The following is a 14,900-nucleotide window of genomic DNA, read 5'->3' as shown; positions in this document are numbered from 1 at the left end:
CCTTCCGCCTCCCTCGCTGTCTATATCCATTCATTAATTGTCTGATAGTGAGGTCTGGGAAGGACAGACATCACCTTTCTCTTCCACAGCCCCCACCACAGTGAAGTCTCCATCCCTGACCCGCTGCTGTATTACAACAGCAGGGGAGTAAATCAATCCACAGCCTTTTCCCATCAAAATTATGCTTTTTTAATTTTTTTTAAATTTCTAATAGTAGATTTGTCCCAAATTCTCCACAGGTTGCAGGAATTTAGATGTAAATGACACATATAACGCTACGTAATAAAAGGAAGCGGTGAACTAGCAAGAACAGAGATGAGCATTATTGAAAACTAATTCTGACTTCATGCCAGAAAGAAAGAAAAAATAAATATTAAGTTCTTGGCAGCATATCAGCAGAAAAGTGATAAGAAAAGGCAAAAGAATTCCTAGGAGGTTTTTTATATCTGTCATGTTTTAAATTCACACTTTTGCTTCTATCAACCCTTTGTAGAACTTATCAGGAAATAAGAATACAAGAAGCAGGTTTTTAAAGGAGTCTGGGACTAAAACACCTTTTAAATGCCATCTTCTGATGTTACAAAAAATATTTAATCCTATCCTGGTTTTTTGGTTTTCCATGGTAATTGGTAGCATTAACAGATTATGCTCCAGGTCAATCAGTTTCTCTGCTCTTGCCACGCCCTCTTGCAGGCTGCTCCTTCCCTGCTTCAAGACTGATTCACCAGGACAGTTTTTATTCCTAAATCACAGACCTATCCACTTGGCTTCATAGATGTCTCTCTTGAAGTGAAAGCAGAATTCAAAGAAAATACTCTTTTATATTCATGTGGTCAAAACCATTCTGTTTTGCTGTTAGACAACAATTTCTAAGCCATAAATCTTTACCAGGACAACTTTTGCTGGCAGAATTATAGTGGCAGCAGAGCCAGAATAGCATTCCTAATTCCAAACACCACCAGTCTGACATATGCTTAAGTCTAGAGCAGAGGGACGAAGCTTTTAAATAGTTTAATTCATTGCTGCAATTTATTTGATAAATATCAGATGAAAATATCACGCAGGATCAAAATAATTGCGGAGGTGCTACAAAACAACACAATGAACGGAGAACAATGCAGGAGGAAATAGAAACAAAATAAGCTTTAGTTACAGTAAATAAAAGGGAGGGGGAAGAATAACATCACTTCTCTTTTTGTGTATTCATTAGTGTGGCTTAAGGCATGTGGAAATTCCACTGCAAAACTCATTGCTGCAGTGCATAATTAACAAAGGCAGAGAAGGGGCTACTCTACTGTTACAAAAAAGTCTCAGCTGAATCTAACAACGTTTCATAAACTTTTTGTTCATACATTCTCTGATGAGGTACAGTGAGAATTACCATATTATAGGTGAGAATTTATCTGCTGCTTTATGGAAGAAGTTAACATCTGTGAGGAAAAAAAAACAAAACACACAAACAAAGAAAAGAAAATCCACAAAAACCTAAATAAATAAATCACTATAGAGGAACTAACAGGATTAGACAAAGCAAATTAGATACTTGGAACTCTTAAATAACTAACTTAAATAAAAGAGGTTGCAAATAGCCTGTCATATGTGTTACTTTCAGAGACAAAAATTACTTTAAGTTCCCTTTAAATGTTTCTTCTGTAAGTGAAACAGGTAAAGAGAAGCCCATATGACAATCATAAGGGGAATTAGGTCAGCTTCTGAACTCATTCATCAGTGAAATGCAGCACATCTCCAGCTCATACAATTCCAAAATCATTTAAAGTGATTGTTTTCACGTCAATCTTCCATCACCCACCTTTATTTTTGCCAGAGGCCAGAAATAGCACCTCATAATTTATCTTCCATGTCAAGCTTTGCAGCAGCTAGCCCCTTCTGAGCCACTGAACTCAGTTTGCTGCATCTGCTTTCAATATACACACTGGAACCACATTTTCCCTCTTGCATACACCTGTCAAATATGGTTTAGGAGAACACGCTTCAGAGACTGCTAAGAAATGCTACATCCACAAGACCTGGAGCTTAGAATTCAGTGTGTTTGGGAACTCTCTTGAAAAGCTTGTGGAGCTTCAACTCAATGCAATGAACTAAAGCTCCTAATTTATGGGTTGGGTGCCAGAGACAAGTTGGCTGGGGATTTTTAAATTTACAAAACTAGAAGCTGCTTTGGACTCAAACATTCAAAATTCCCACCTAAATAAATGCTGAAAGCTTTTGTATTCTTTTCCCAAACACACTGCAATGCAAGCAGTCTGGGACACTTACCTCAGATAAGTCAGGAGTTCCTGGAACTTTTCTTGGTTCACAGGTCAGGGTGTGAAACCTCCACATGTGCTGGCTCAGGCATGACCAGCCCTTTTCCCTCTCCATCTTGCCCCTGGTGCTCTGCTTTTACCAGGAGTAAAATTTGGCTGCACAGGCTGAAAGCAAGGGCACTTTGGGCAGGTGGCAGCTCTGGGCCGTACCAGGGCTCATGTTTGCCATTCAGCACATCCTTCCTAGTAGGAAAGCTGATTGCAAGGCTTTGTAATCACAAAAGGCTGCTATGCACAAACTCTTCCTTCTCTGCAACTTGCCAAAAAGTCTCCCTGGCTTTCCACATTGCCCTAATGGAATTTAGCCTGATCCAGTAGGAACATCAGTGGTGGAAGGGCCCACAACACTCAGGTCATTTATCATCTGTTGGAGGAGTCTATTGGAAACACATGCCCAGTCCCAGGGCTCTGCTGTACCAAGCAGAAGAGAAGAGAGTAATCTGGCAGCAAACCTCTGCTCTGCACAATTTACTGAGCAGATGCTGGACAGGATAAAAAGAACAATCTGGACAGCAGGAGAAGTCTCCTGAAGCTGAACCTCACCATGCCAGGTTATTTATGTGTTTCCACCCCCTCACTGCTCTGAAAACAGATTCACAATTCTTGTATGAGTGTGCACAGCAAGACTCAAGTGAATGGCAAATAGCACATGGCAGTTCAAGTCCCTTTATGTTGGTGTCTGCTTCTTCATCTTTCAAAAAGCAGAAGCAGCAGCCAGTCTGAGCTGGAATGCAACCAGCTTTGTGTTGAAAAGGGAAGAATTCCCTTTAAGAGGTCAGTATCCAACCTCAGCTTTGTTCAGCACCACCTTCTGAATAGCAAGAATTATGTTTGAAAGGGATGGCCCTTTGAGCAGCTCCTGAATAGGAAAAACTATAGGAGGCTGCACATTTTTACAAAGGGAGGATGTGCTCTTCCCCATTTACTGATCCGATGCTCAAAGAGCTCAGAAATCACCTCCTGCAGGTGCCAGGCTTTGAGAACAAAACAAAACAAAAAAAGAAAAATTGATATTCTGGTAACTATGGAGAGGCAAAAATCCCCCCATTTTTCTAGGTCACTTAAAGAAGGCAAAACAGAGAAAGTGTTTTCTATTGCCACTCCACTCTCCCCTGTGCTCCCTACAATCATAGATAGTTCTGTGATTCATTGCAAAGCTGCTCTTCCCTTGCTGAATTTGAAAGAGAATATAATTGCTTTTTCCATACACCAGTAATGATGACAGGGACCAAGATGCCTTTTTGACATAAAATTGTATGTCATTCATTAAAATTACTACTGCCTGAGTGGGAAGTTTTCAGCAGAAGTGTCATCTTCTCAGAACATGCATTGAAGGGAAGTCAGATAAATAGAGGTTTTCTCCTCTTACTTTTGCACAACACATCAAACCAGTTTGAAGCTTAAAAAAACCTGTCTGCATGTTCTCATAGGAGCTCTGGGTTTGTTAAAACACCAGCCCAAAGCTGATATTAAAAAATTAATTCTCTGTTATTCAAAATGTAACCAAATCCATTGCAGGTGAAATGTTTCATCTCTTATAGTTCTTTGCATTCTAAGTTTATAGATTTAGACAATTTTTGAATAAACATACACCACTTTTTACACCACTGCAATCAGCAAATGGAAGGCTGTATTGGATTTAAGGGCTATGTCTCAGGAGGAAGGGAGGTAACCAGGAGATGTGGCCAGTGAAGGAAGCAGTGGCCTCTTGCAAGCATCACCACCCAGTGAAGCACCCTGGCTAATGATGCAGTTGTCCTTTCCAGCTTTAAAACTTTGCTGAAATTCTCATTCCAGTGATCATCTCCCCACAACTGCCTGGGGCCCTGTATCAGCATCAGACCTGCCACACCTCCATGCCGAGAGAACTTGTATCACACCCAACCCCAGAGCTCTCATGCAACAAAAACAACAGTGTGCCCTTGGTCAAGAGCAATTTGTTCTCTGTCTGTCAGCTTGTTCCCTGCAAGATCCCAGTGCCCATCACGCAGGGCTGCAGGGCTGGGAGATAAAGGTGAAACCTGCCCTTTATCCTGAAGGCAGAGTTGGAGCCAGTGACATCCCTTTGCCTGTGATGCACCTCGCTGTACAGCAAAGGCAACACATCAATTGCTGATGCTATCAAAGGAAATAGCATTTCCAGCCACATGGGAAATATGTCAGCAAAACAAATGGATTCAAATAAACAACAGCAGAAGGCGCATAGCAATATTGATTCATGGCTTTTTATCCTCTGTCCTTTTGAAATGGTCCCTTTCCAGCACTCAAGCTGCTGTGATAAATACCTCCTCCCCCTCTTGCATGCTTGACTACTGAGAATACATTTTGTGAGATTTTTTTGAGCAGAGAGGGAAAAAAGGATAAAAAAAAAAAGGATTAAAAAAAAAAAAAAAGACACCTACACTTTGTAGTGATTCTGGTTTTGAGCCATTAGCTTGCCCTGCAGTATCAAGCATAGCTTTGAACCTCTCCCTAATACAACAATGGCTGATTTGTATCAAGGTGCTTCTCAGAAAGGCAAGGCATTTGAGAAAAACACTGAATTATGTGTCATTAAAGAGAAGGTTAGCAGTAGAAATACATCAAAGGAAACAAGATCAAAATTACTGTGAAGTGAGCAATTGAAGCAAGTGGAAAAGTCCTTCCCATTCAGACAGGTCACCTATTCAAGTCCAGTCTGAATCAAAAATGAAAATGAGTCTTCTGTAGCTTTGGAGAAATGAGAGGAGGGGTCTCTCTGCTCAGTTTTCATTTGAAAGACAGCCCCATTGCAAAATCAGCTGCTGTCAATTTTAGCAAAGGACAGGGCAAGCTTGTAGGTTTGGGTAATTCAAATTATTTGAAACAAAAACATTATACTATTTTTTGAATAAACACCACCACCAGCAGAAGGACACTTTTTTCCACGTAACCATAAAAGCACAGAAAAAAAAAAAGTGCAAATAGTGTTTGGTTTCTGAATGGTTCCTGGTTTATGAATGAATAAGAGTGAGGCCAAAGTTCAGGCAGTGTCTGAGGGCTGTGAGCTTTCAAAAAACCCTGTGGTGAGGGTCTCAACTGCACAGGATTGTCAGCTACCAGCCATCTCCTGCTCTCCTACACCAGCCCCAGGGAAGGACAGCTTGCTTTGGGGCTTGCAGACAAACAGGATTGTAAGAGGCTCATCAATGCCAAAATAAAATGAATCATTTGAGGAGTACTGAGAAAGCTTTAACCCCTGTCCTTCAGCACACCTAATGCCCTGGTATCTTCAGCAGAGCAATGCTGTCAGTTCAAGTCTTGCCTGTCCCCCACACAAGATAATTTTCTTCAAAGTGGAGGCAGCAGAGAGACACTGCTGACCCAATCCCTGTGCCCTGAGTGCACTGCTCAAAGGCTGCATAGGTACAGGAAGAGAAAAAAAAACTTGTAAACCTAAGGAACTGCCTGTGGTCACCTCAGGCCACCCTGGCTGGCACTGAGCTTGTGACAGGACAGTCCTTCTTGCTCATTCTAATGGCACAACTCACTGAAACCACCTCCTTGAGCTCTGGGATTCACGGCCCAAAGCACAGTTCTTGGGCAGGAATATGGGATTTTTAGTGAGTTGTTCTGCTAAATGATTTGCAAGTGCCTATTCCCCTCCTCCAACCCTAGCTATCCTTTTTTACTGCTATAAAAATGTTAGCACGACTACCTCTGATGAATTTCAGAAGTTTCAACACATAATTTAAAAGCAGAAGTCATTAGCAAGTATCTATTTGATCACTGACAGCTGAAGCAGTGAGAAGAGCTATCATTTAATAACAGTTAAGGTTAAATATATTCCTGTAGTTTATCGTCATTCACTTTCCCTAAATGCACGACTTCAGGTAGTAAACTCTGAAGGGAAGGACAGTGTGAATCACATTGTGTGGCAGATATAGCCACCAGCAGCAGGCTTTAACCTCAGACCAACCCAAAACAAGAGTCTGACAAACAATTTCAGTGGATCATCCTATGACATTAAAGTCCTCATAATATCATCCTTTCATGTATGTGATATATTGGAGACAGCTCTTGGGTAGTCCTTAATGGCCTGGCTGCCACCACAGTGATGTATGCACTGTGTATTAAGGAAATGAAACAGGAATTATGCACTATGCATCATTTCTCCTGCTGCTGTCATTGGGCAGGGAAAACTGCAGCACCCTGTTGCTTCAAGATAAAACAGGATCCTTAGTGCTTCATTAGTATGGAACAGGACAGAACAGTAGGAAGGGACCTACAATGGTCTGAATTTGTGCAGCAGACCCAGCAGATGAGGAGACACTAACCTGGAAAGACCAGACCCATTCAGAAAGCCACACTTCATATCATGAAATACCAGCCTGTGCCTTTCCCAGCTGTACTCCCAGAAGATTCACTTTACCAAATTCACCCCCCAAAACAAGCATATTTCTTCCCTGCACCAAGCTCTGCTCCATTCCCTATTCCCTAAGCTGGGGGAGTAAAGAGGTGGCCACTACCCCCTGATTTAGAGCCTCCCACACCTTGGACTGGTTGGAGCAGCTTTTGGATGCTCCAGCATCCAGCATTACCCTTTCAGTGAGAGAACTGAAGTCCCTTGTCCTAGTGTGAATGTGGAATATTAAAAACTAATCTATAACTCAACATAGCTTCTGCAGGAGAATGCCAGTGCACAATAACAAAGCAAAAATAACAGCTATGTCTGTCACCTCTGCAGCAGCAGGCAGCTTTTCAGTCCAGCTTTCCTGGGAACTCATTTATAGCAGCACAGAGCAGGTGGAAATCACTGATCTGATGGCATTTTACACCTACTCTGAGCAGAGAAGATCACTATAAGGAGAGCCAAATACATAGCACAGTCTCCTGAAGACAAACATTTGGCAGCAGCTAGTTTCCATCCTCATCATCACATACTTGAAAATAAAATTAGCCTGTCTGGGCAAATGTAATAGTGAGATGCTCTGGTGGGCTGACAGGGATTGGTTTAGATACTAACAAGCACATCTATGGCACATTTCAGGGCAGGTGATAATCCCAGCTCCAGCCTGCACGTCCCTTCCCAGGTCAGCACATGTTTTGCAGGTTTTCTCCCTCCCTGGGGAGCAGGTGAGGTGAACTGATTCTTCCCAACAAATTTGCATCTGTCATTCAGAATCTATGTTTTCTTATTACAGAGCTGACAAAGTGACAGCAATAATTAATCTTACTGTGTATGGAGTTCAGTGATATCAAGAAAAATTAAACTATTGTAATCAAGTTAGCCTGTTGCAGATGTGTGAAGTGCTAGAGTTTATCAAATTCTGCAGGCACACAATTTGATTCTGCATAACAAGGGAGGACAATGCTGACAAGATAGCAGAGAGCCAGCAATATGATGCAGGATTTCATGAATGCCTTTTTTAGCTCTCAAAAAGTGCCACACTTGTCAGCTGTGCAAAAGATGCCATGACATGTTAATGCATGTCATATCAAAATTGTCAAAGGGTGCTGCACGCTGGCTCCGTGGGGATGTGCTCTGTGTCCAAATCAACATGTGGCTGCACAGGCTTCTTGAGAGACACCTGAACTCCAGCAGCTCCTGGAACCAAGGAAGGGGAGAAAATGTGCACATCTCTGAAGGTGTGAAAAGATGCTGCCAAGGGGGTGTTGAAATAGAAGCAAAGCTCAACAAGGGCAATTATCTCTGTCGAAGGCATTTGGTGATCGATGTCAGCTGCTCTCACAGTCGGAGTTGGGAAAACCACAGCATGAATATTTGATTAAATTAGGCCAACCTGAAGTCTCTGCCAGAGCATCTGATGCCACGGCTTTTCTATGAGATGTCACGGTCTCTCCTTCCCAAAGGATTACATCTTTGTCTTGCCTCACCACTTTCTTCTCCAGCTGAAGTGCTTTCAGCATCCTAACAAAAGGCACAGCTGGGCAGTGCCAGGGATATCTGGCACCCTGAGCCAGCTCAGCTCCCTCTCCAGCGTGGCCCCCACAAACCTGAGGTGAAATGGGCTGAGGACACAGCCCCCTGAGCTGATCCAGCCCTGCTCCTCATTCCACCTCTCCTCCCCAGTTTAGATCTGTAATTCCTGCCCCTTTTTCTCGGGGCTGGCCCTTATATTAACCCCAACCTCGTTCCAGCTGATTCCATGCACTCAGCAGGCAGATGTCAAATCTGGGGGACAGAACCAAGAGAAGCTTCCAAAGCCGCAGCCAGTACAAAGGTGAGGGACAAGAACATGAGCAAGGATGCCAGGAGAGGGGAAAGAGGCACAACTCCTCTGGCAACACTGTGGAATTGGCTCAGCTCTCTGTGTTCAGGAGGAGCAGCAAGTGCTGTCAGACCTTTATTTGATGCACTTCAGGCAGCTGAGCAGCCTGGAGATTGTGTCCCCAGAATTTGCTAACCCCCTGGCATTTATTCCCTTTTCACTCATGATGCTCTACAGCTAAGGTAGGTGATAAATGTCCTGTACTGGATGCTGCTCCTCCTTGCCTTCAGAGAACTAAGCTGCTCTGCACTCCCTTAGGCACCATGAGCTGTTAACAAATCAAGCTGAATGTTTGCCTGCAAAGCCTAGCCTGGAGGGAATGGCTCATTTTCATTAGCAGCCTGGTCGATTGTTCAACACAGACCCTAAACCTGAAAAGGTGGTAACTCAGCCTGCCCACTCTGATTCCTGTTTGGGAGACTTTTCTCCAGAACAGCCAGTATTTTCTGTCAGCTGCCCCCAGAACAGGAAACTCTTGGTACTTCAAGCAACCCCACAGAGCATCCTGCCAAGCAGTCACCTCTCCCTGGCTCAAACCTGCCTGCACAAAGAGGGGCATGCCCACCTGTCTGCCCCCTTCTCCCCAGCATGGACACAGAGCTTTCTAATCCACTGAGGCAAGGAAAGCAAGCAGGAGTGGGTCAGACAGGGAACTGGATGTTTCCTCCCCAAGAAAAAACTGTTAGGGCTGGAAGAGACCTTCTAGCTTGCTAAGACTCACTCCTGCCATCACAAATTGCCCTTCCCTGGAAAATGGCACATAAATTAGTCAAACTCTCTCCTTAATCTATTTAAGTCTGTTGCATCTGCTGCAAGGCCACACTCCCCTAATGCCTGAAAGTTCTGTCACTCCCAGGCTCTGGTCCTCTTGCAGCTGGTTTATACTCAGTTTTTCTGTTTACCTTCTAACAATTCCATTGACTGACTCCTTGACCTCATATTATTTAGTGTTTCACTGTGTTCCTTCATGCTCCAACACCAACAAAGGAAGTGCAAACACAGGAGAACACATCAAGGAGCAATAGGAAGAATCATACAGCTTTAATCAATTATGAAAGGATGGGGCAAAAGGTAGAGAATAGCCCAGAGCTGAATATTGCAGTTTTCCACATAATAAATAAATAAAGAGGGACTAGAAAATGTGACCTAGGAGTTCAAAATGAAAAAAGATTCTTGCGACAAATAGAACAGCATTAATAATATCATACAATGGCCACTTCTGTGTCAGAGCTGTATTAATTGGGCTAAACAAACACAGCTGGGGAACCAGCTTTGGGGAAGAAGGAAGACTGGAGAAAAAGAAATTAAATTCCTGGAAAGAGCCAAGCAGGCAAATTTGCTGTTGGAATAACATGGTAGAAGTCAGAGCAATCCCTGTGAATGAGAGGTGGGAATTTACACTTCCTGTGCTGTGCAGAGGGAAAATGAACACCAAGAGGTCACGTCTTGCCTCTAAGCAAGCAAGAGCTTTTAGGGTTGTGTGAGTCATGGGAGAAGGACCAAGGTGGAGGAGCTGGGTGGGGCCCAGCCAGAAACAACCTGGATTAGGTAAGAGATCACTTCCCTGCAGCAATCGAGGCTTCCCCTTTTGAGTGGTTTGCTCTCGCAAAGAAAGCAATTCTCTGTTCATGCCTCTCGAATTAATAGCATCCCCCTCCCCAAAACTGCCAGAATGGACAGTACACAAGAACAGTTGAAGAGAGAGCTCTTAAAATCCAGTGAAACTCCCAAGTTTATCTTGCTTGGCTTTAAGACATTTGTTTTGCAGCACTTCATCTTTTAATAACCAAGATTCAAAGTTTCCAAAGTATTTTATGAAAAATCTCCTACAACGTGTCACATAATTGTGTCACGTAATGGCCTTTCAGAGAACATCCTGAACCCAGGCAATGGAAAACATCTTCACAGGCAAGGAGCAAAGAGGGAACTTAACAAAGAATCATTACAGGAACAATTAGGCTTTCAGGTGGTAACATCAAAGAGTTTATTTATTTTTTACAGAGCAGGAAAATAGACCAGAAAGTGTTATAAACAGTTCCAGCTCATCTGAGAGCAAGTACAAAAGCTTCATGTGCAGTTAAATCACCCTTTCTAATCTGAAAGCAAATAAAAGCCTTGTGATGAATTCTGTGAGTACAAACCCACAAGAAACTGGGGTCTGTGATCACAGTGCATTTAAGAAGCTACAGAGATATGACTTGATTTAGAGAAGATCTTGAGAAAAAGTCAAACCTTTCTCCTTTCTCTGTTTAAAAATGTTTGAGCATTTTTGAAGTTGGGCTGAAAAAGATTGCTCTTTTTTTCTTATTTTAAAACACAAAAGCCTAGGGTTTAGTAGCTGCAAAACACTTTTTCCGTATTTTTCTCAAATAAAACCTGAAGCAATCTGAATAATAAAAGGTATTATTGGTGCAATGTTGCAATTCGCAACTTTTGTCAAAGCTTTTGTCACTGAAAATTCTGGCAAAGAGGTTTGTTATTGCTGGCACTACTGCTCCTTCATAAAATTCAGGTGAATCACTACAGACAAGCACAAGCAACTCTCTTTATTGTATTTTAAAGTCGTTTCTTGTTTTGTTTGAAGGTGCTGCTGGTTTGCTCCAACACACGAGGTTCAGGATGAAGTGAGCAGGGCATCTGACCTTACTCATTCCCTGCAGCAGGAGCTAACATGTTTTTTTTCTGGTAAAAGCATTCCAGGCCTTTAATTTTCACATTTTCTGAACAACATATTGTGTTCTATGTCAAAGAAATGCTTGGGCCAACGCAATCCTTTTTAGCTTTTTTATTTTACACTTCTGTGGGAAGATGAAAAAAGTTGGGGGGATCAACCCACAAACATTTTCCTCACAAATTCCTAGTTCACTCAGCAAATCAAGAAATCAATTCTTCATCCAGTTCTAATGCTCAGGGTCACTAAAAGTGAAACACTTTCTTTCCCAGTAAATAATTCCTAATAAAAGGCACAAAACTCAGTGGGCAAATGCCTTTTGTGTGGATCCAGAGACATACAAACTGAAATTAAACCAGTGTCCAGCATTTCTTTCTCCTTAAAAAAGGCAAATATTGAAGAGGAATTGTTTTCTAGAAGTTAGTGGATGTGTGGGTTAAATTGTTCAATAGGTCCTGTGATGATTTTGTTATTTGTTCAGCAGAAGTAGCATTTTTACTATAGCAATTTCTTTACAGAGAAAGGTATTGGATGAAATTCAATGAAATATTTTCCTAATCATCACTATTATGAGGCTGTTTATTAAACAAATGATAGCAGGTGAATGGTTCTGCTTTCAATGTCCAATTTTCTTTAAATCATCTCTTCACAGAAGGGGCCCTTATATTCATGTAAAGAGAGGGGGAGGCAGCAGAGTGAGCAGATTCCTTGCTGATCTAACATTTTCTTCTCTGTAGCTACCCAATTCCCAGTATGTCTCTGCAATATAAAAATTCTAAGCCTTCACACAGCACCTATCAGCATGGTGGGAAGGGGAGAGTTTGATTTTCACCACAGGAACCCTCTTGCATTCATCACAGCACAAATTAACAGTGATACTAAAAACAAAGCAAAGCTTTTCACCACCTAGGAAAAGAAAACTCACTCCTCTCCTGCTTCAGCCCACATCCTTTGTTCAACCAAACAAGGTGACTGAGCTCCTGTCACCTCTCCAAAGCCCAGGGTTATTTCGTTTGCAAGGGTTTGGAAACTATTTCCACTATTTTCTCACAGCTGACCACTGAGGAAGATCTGTTCCAGCACTAACCCAGAAATCCTGAGCACCTCCTGCCCCCACCACATCATGTCCCTCATGGCTGCACAGCTCCCAGCACAAGCAATGCAAGCCCCGTTTTGTATCTTTTCTACCCACGATTTCAGGAGACAAAGCACCTGCACAACAACAGGTTTTGCAGAGCTTTAGGAGTCCTGTGCCAGTGCCCTGAAGGCAATGTGCCTGCTGCTGTGGCCAGTGAGGAGATGCTCAGGGGACAGAGATGTGGCACCCACCAGACACAGCCGCTACTTCTCCCACTGCCAGCTCCAAACCCAGCTCTGCCTCCTTTGCCTGTCTCTTCCTTTGCCCTGGAAGAAGCTCTGGTGCAGTCCAGCTCTTATTTTTGTGTTTGGAAGGTTCAATGTTGCCAGCATGGCTAGAGAGTGGCGAGCCAGGTCTTTGAGCAGCACAGCCTGAGGTGGCCACACAGGTTGTCCATAGTCACCTGCAGACCTCTGTCCCCACAGGGGCTGGGGGACAGCATCAGACACATTCCCTCCAACTCAGGGCTACATTTGTTACTTTTTATTTGCATTTATTACTTCCAGGAATCATTTTCTGATGCCTCCTAATATTAGGAGTTACAGAGCTGGCATGAGAAAATCAATCCTGGAAGTGTGAGCAGAGATTGGATCCTCAAGGTGGGAGGGGACCTGGCCAAATTTCTTGCTTTAGTGCAGCTCACAGTGTGTTCAGCCTGTAACTCGCTCACTCTAGGACAAAGACATGACTTTTCCTTACCCACAGGCACACACATACACACACTGAGGATGGAGCTGGAGTTGTAACTCCATGCATGGCTCTGTCACAGCTGTCACCAGTTCAGGGAAAAGAGTCGTGAAACTCCTCTTCCATTTTGAGCTAACTACTGAGCAACGTGTTAATTTTCTGGGTCAGCATCCCAGGATTTTCCTTTTCCTAGCATGCTGTTCAGTACTCTCCATTCTTTGACATCATGTACAACTTCTATAGCAAGAGAGTGCTTAATGCTCTCTGAAGTAAATTCTTTCTTCTTTTATGACTGGAGCCCTGGACAGTCTGTTATGCTTCAACCCCAGTGCTATATTTAACTCAACCATCTTGTTCATTCTTCCTCTCATCTACAGCTTGGCTGAAAGGAAGAAATTGCAGCCATGAATAAAATACCAGGAAGAAAGTCAGACTGTACAACACACTTCCAGGATCATTCCAGAACCTGCAACATTCCCCATTCTGTTTAGGAAGAATTTGCATACAACTTACTGCTTGGAATTGGAATGTGAGAGTTAGGAATTTAGGAAATGGGACAGAATTTGAAACAGTGATGAGAGCAGTAAAATTTCTCTGGTCACATGGAGTTGCCTCAGCCTCTTGCCCTAACCTGAGGGCTTGCAAATCAGGTGACAGCAGATGCAATGGCCCACATATAGATTTTGCTTCAGGAGTATAGCTTTTCCAGAGTACATCCCAGCTAACTCTGCCTACCACTGTACAGCCCTGCCCAAGCAAAACTAGCTCAACCTGGCATTTGTCACCACTTCCAAAAAAAGAAAATTCCATTTCTCTACATTTAGATGCCACAGCAGTGTACATAACTCATCCTTTTCCATTCTGGTTCTGACAGCCTTTCCAAGACAAGCACCCTCTCATTTTGTTATATCTGCAGGATGCAGACACGACACAATGAAGAGGTAGAATGTCAATTAGGGGTTCTTGCTCTGACATTGCTCATCCTGCCTCAGCTTGTTTGATGTGGATAGACCCTTCACCACCTCATGCTCACAAAAAGAAATTACCCCAATTCACAGCAATCACAATCCTGAAATGTCTTAAGGACAAAAATTTAAAATTTTTCGGGTTTTGTCCCAGTACCAATCTTCAACACCTCTGCAGTTTATTTAGTACTGCTCCATTCATGTTCAGCAGAAGCATCTTTTCCTGAGGCACGTAGTGCATTGGGGAAAAGAGGACAGATTTTCCAGATATCCGTGCCCAAAATGAACCATCTACCTCCATGCAAATACCTGTGAATACAAACAATCTGCTTTCCAGAAGCATGGTAAATTCAGATAATTTTTAATGACCCGGGGGAAAAAGGTGCCAGTTCTGTTTCTATTCAGTTGGTTTTCTACATGTGACATTTTTATTTTCTGTTTCACTGGAGTGCAGACAACTGAGAGGCTCCAGGTTTAGCCTTTGAAATGTTGGTACAGCTGCAGGGTGACAGCTCAGAGAGCAGACACCGGCGCACACACACAAAACACAAATGTTCAGAGAAGTCTAAACTCACAAAAGCCAAATGTGCAGGAGGAGTTCAGCAGCAGCCACATATTTAAACCATTTCAATCTGCTCTGTTGCATACGGTTCTCCTGGTCACAGCAAAACCTCCTGCAAATCTGCATGTTCCCAGCAATAGAAGGGGCTCACATATAACTTAGCAGCAAAAAATTAATTTCACATTCAGCTTTGAGACTTAAAACTAGCTGGACTTAAAACTCATCTACAAAGGCATGACCCACACACTGAAAGACTCTCCATTCCAAATTTGCCAAGCAAGAGCTGCCTCTATGACCAA

Source organism: Prinia subflava, chromosome 9 (assembly GCF_021018805.1).
Source record: "Prinia subflava isolate CZ2003 ecotype Zambia chromosome 9, Cam_Psub_1.2, whole genome shotgun sequence".
Lineage (NCBI taxonomy): Eukaryota > Metazoa > Chordata > Aves > Passeriformes > Cisticolidae > Prinia > Prinia subflava.
The sequence above is the reverse complement of the archived record's forward strand: the minus strand, read 5'-3'. Positions refer to the sequence as shown.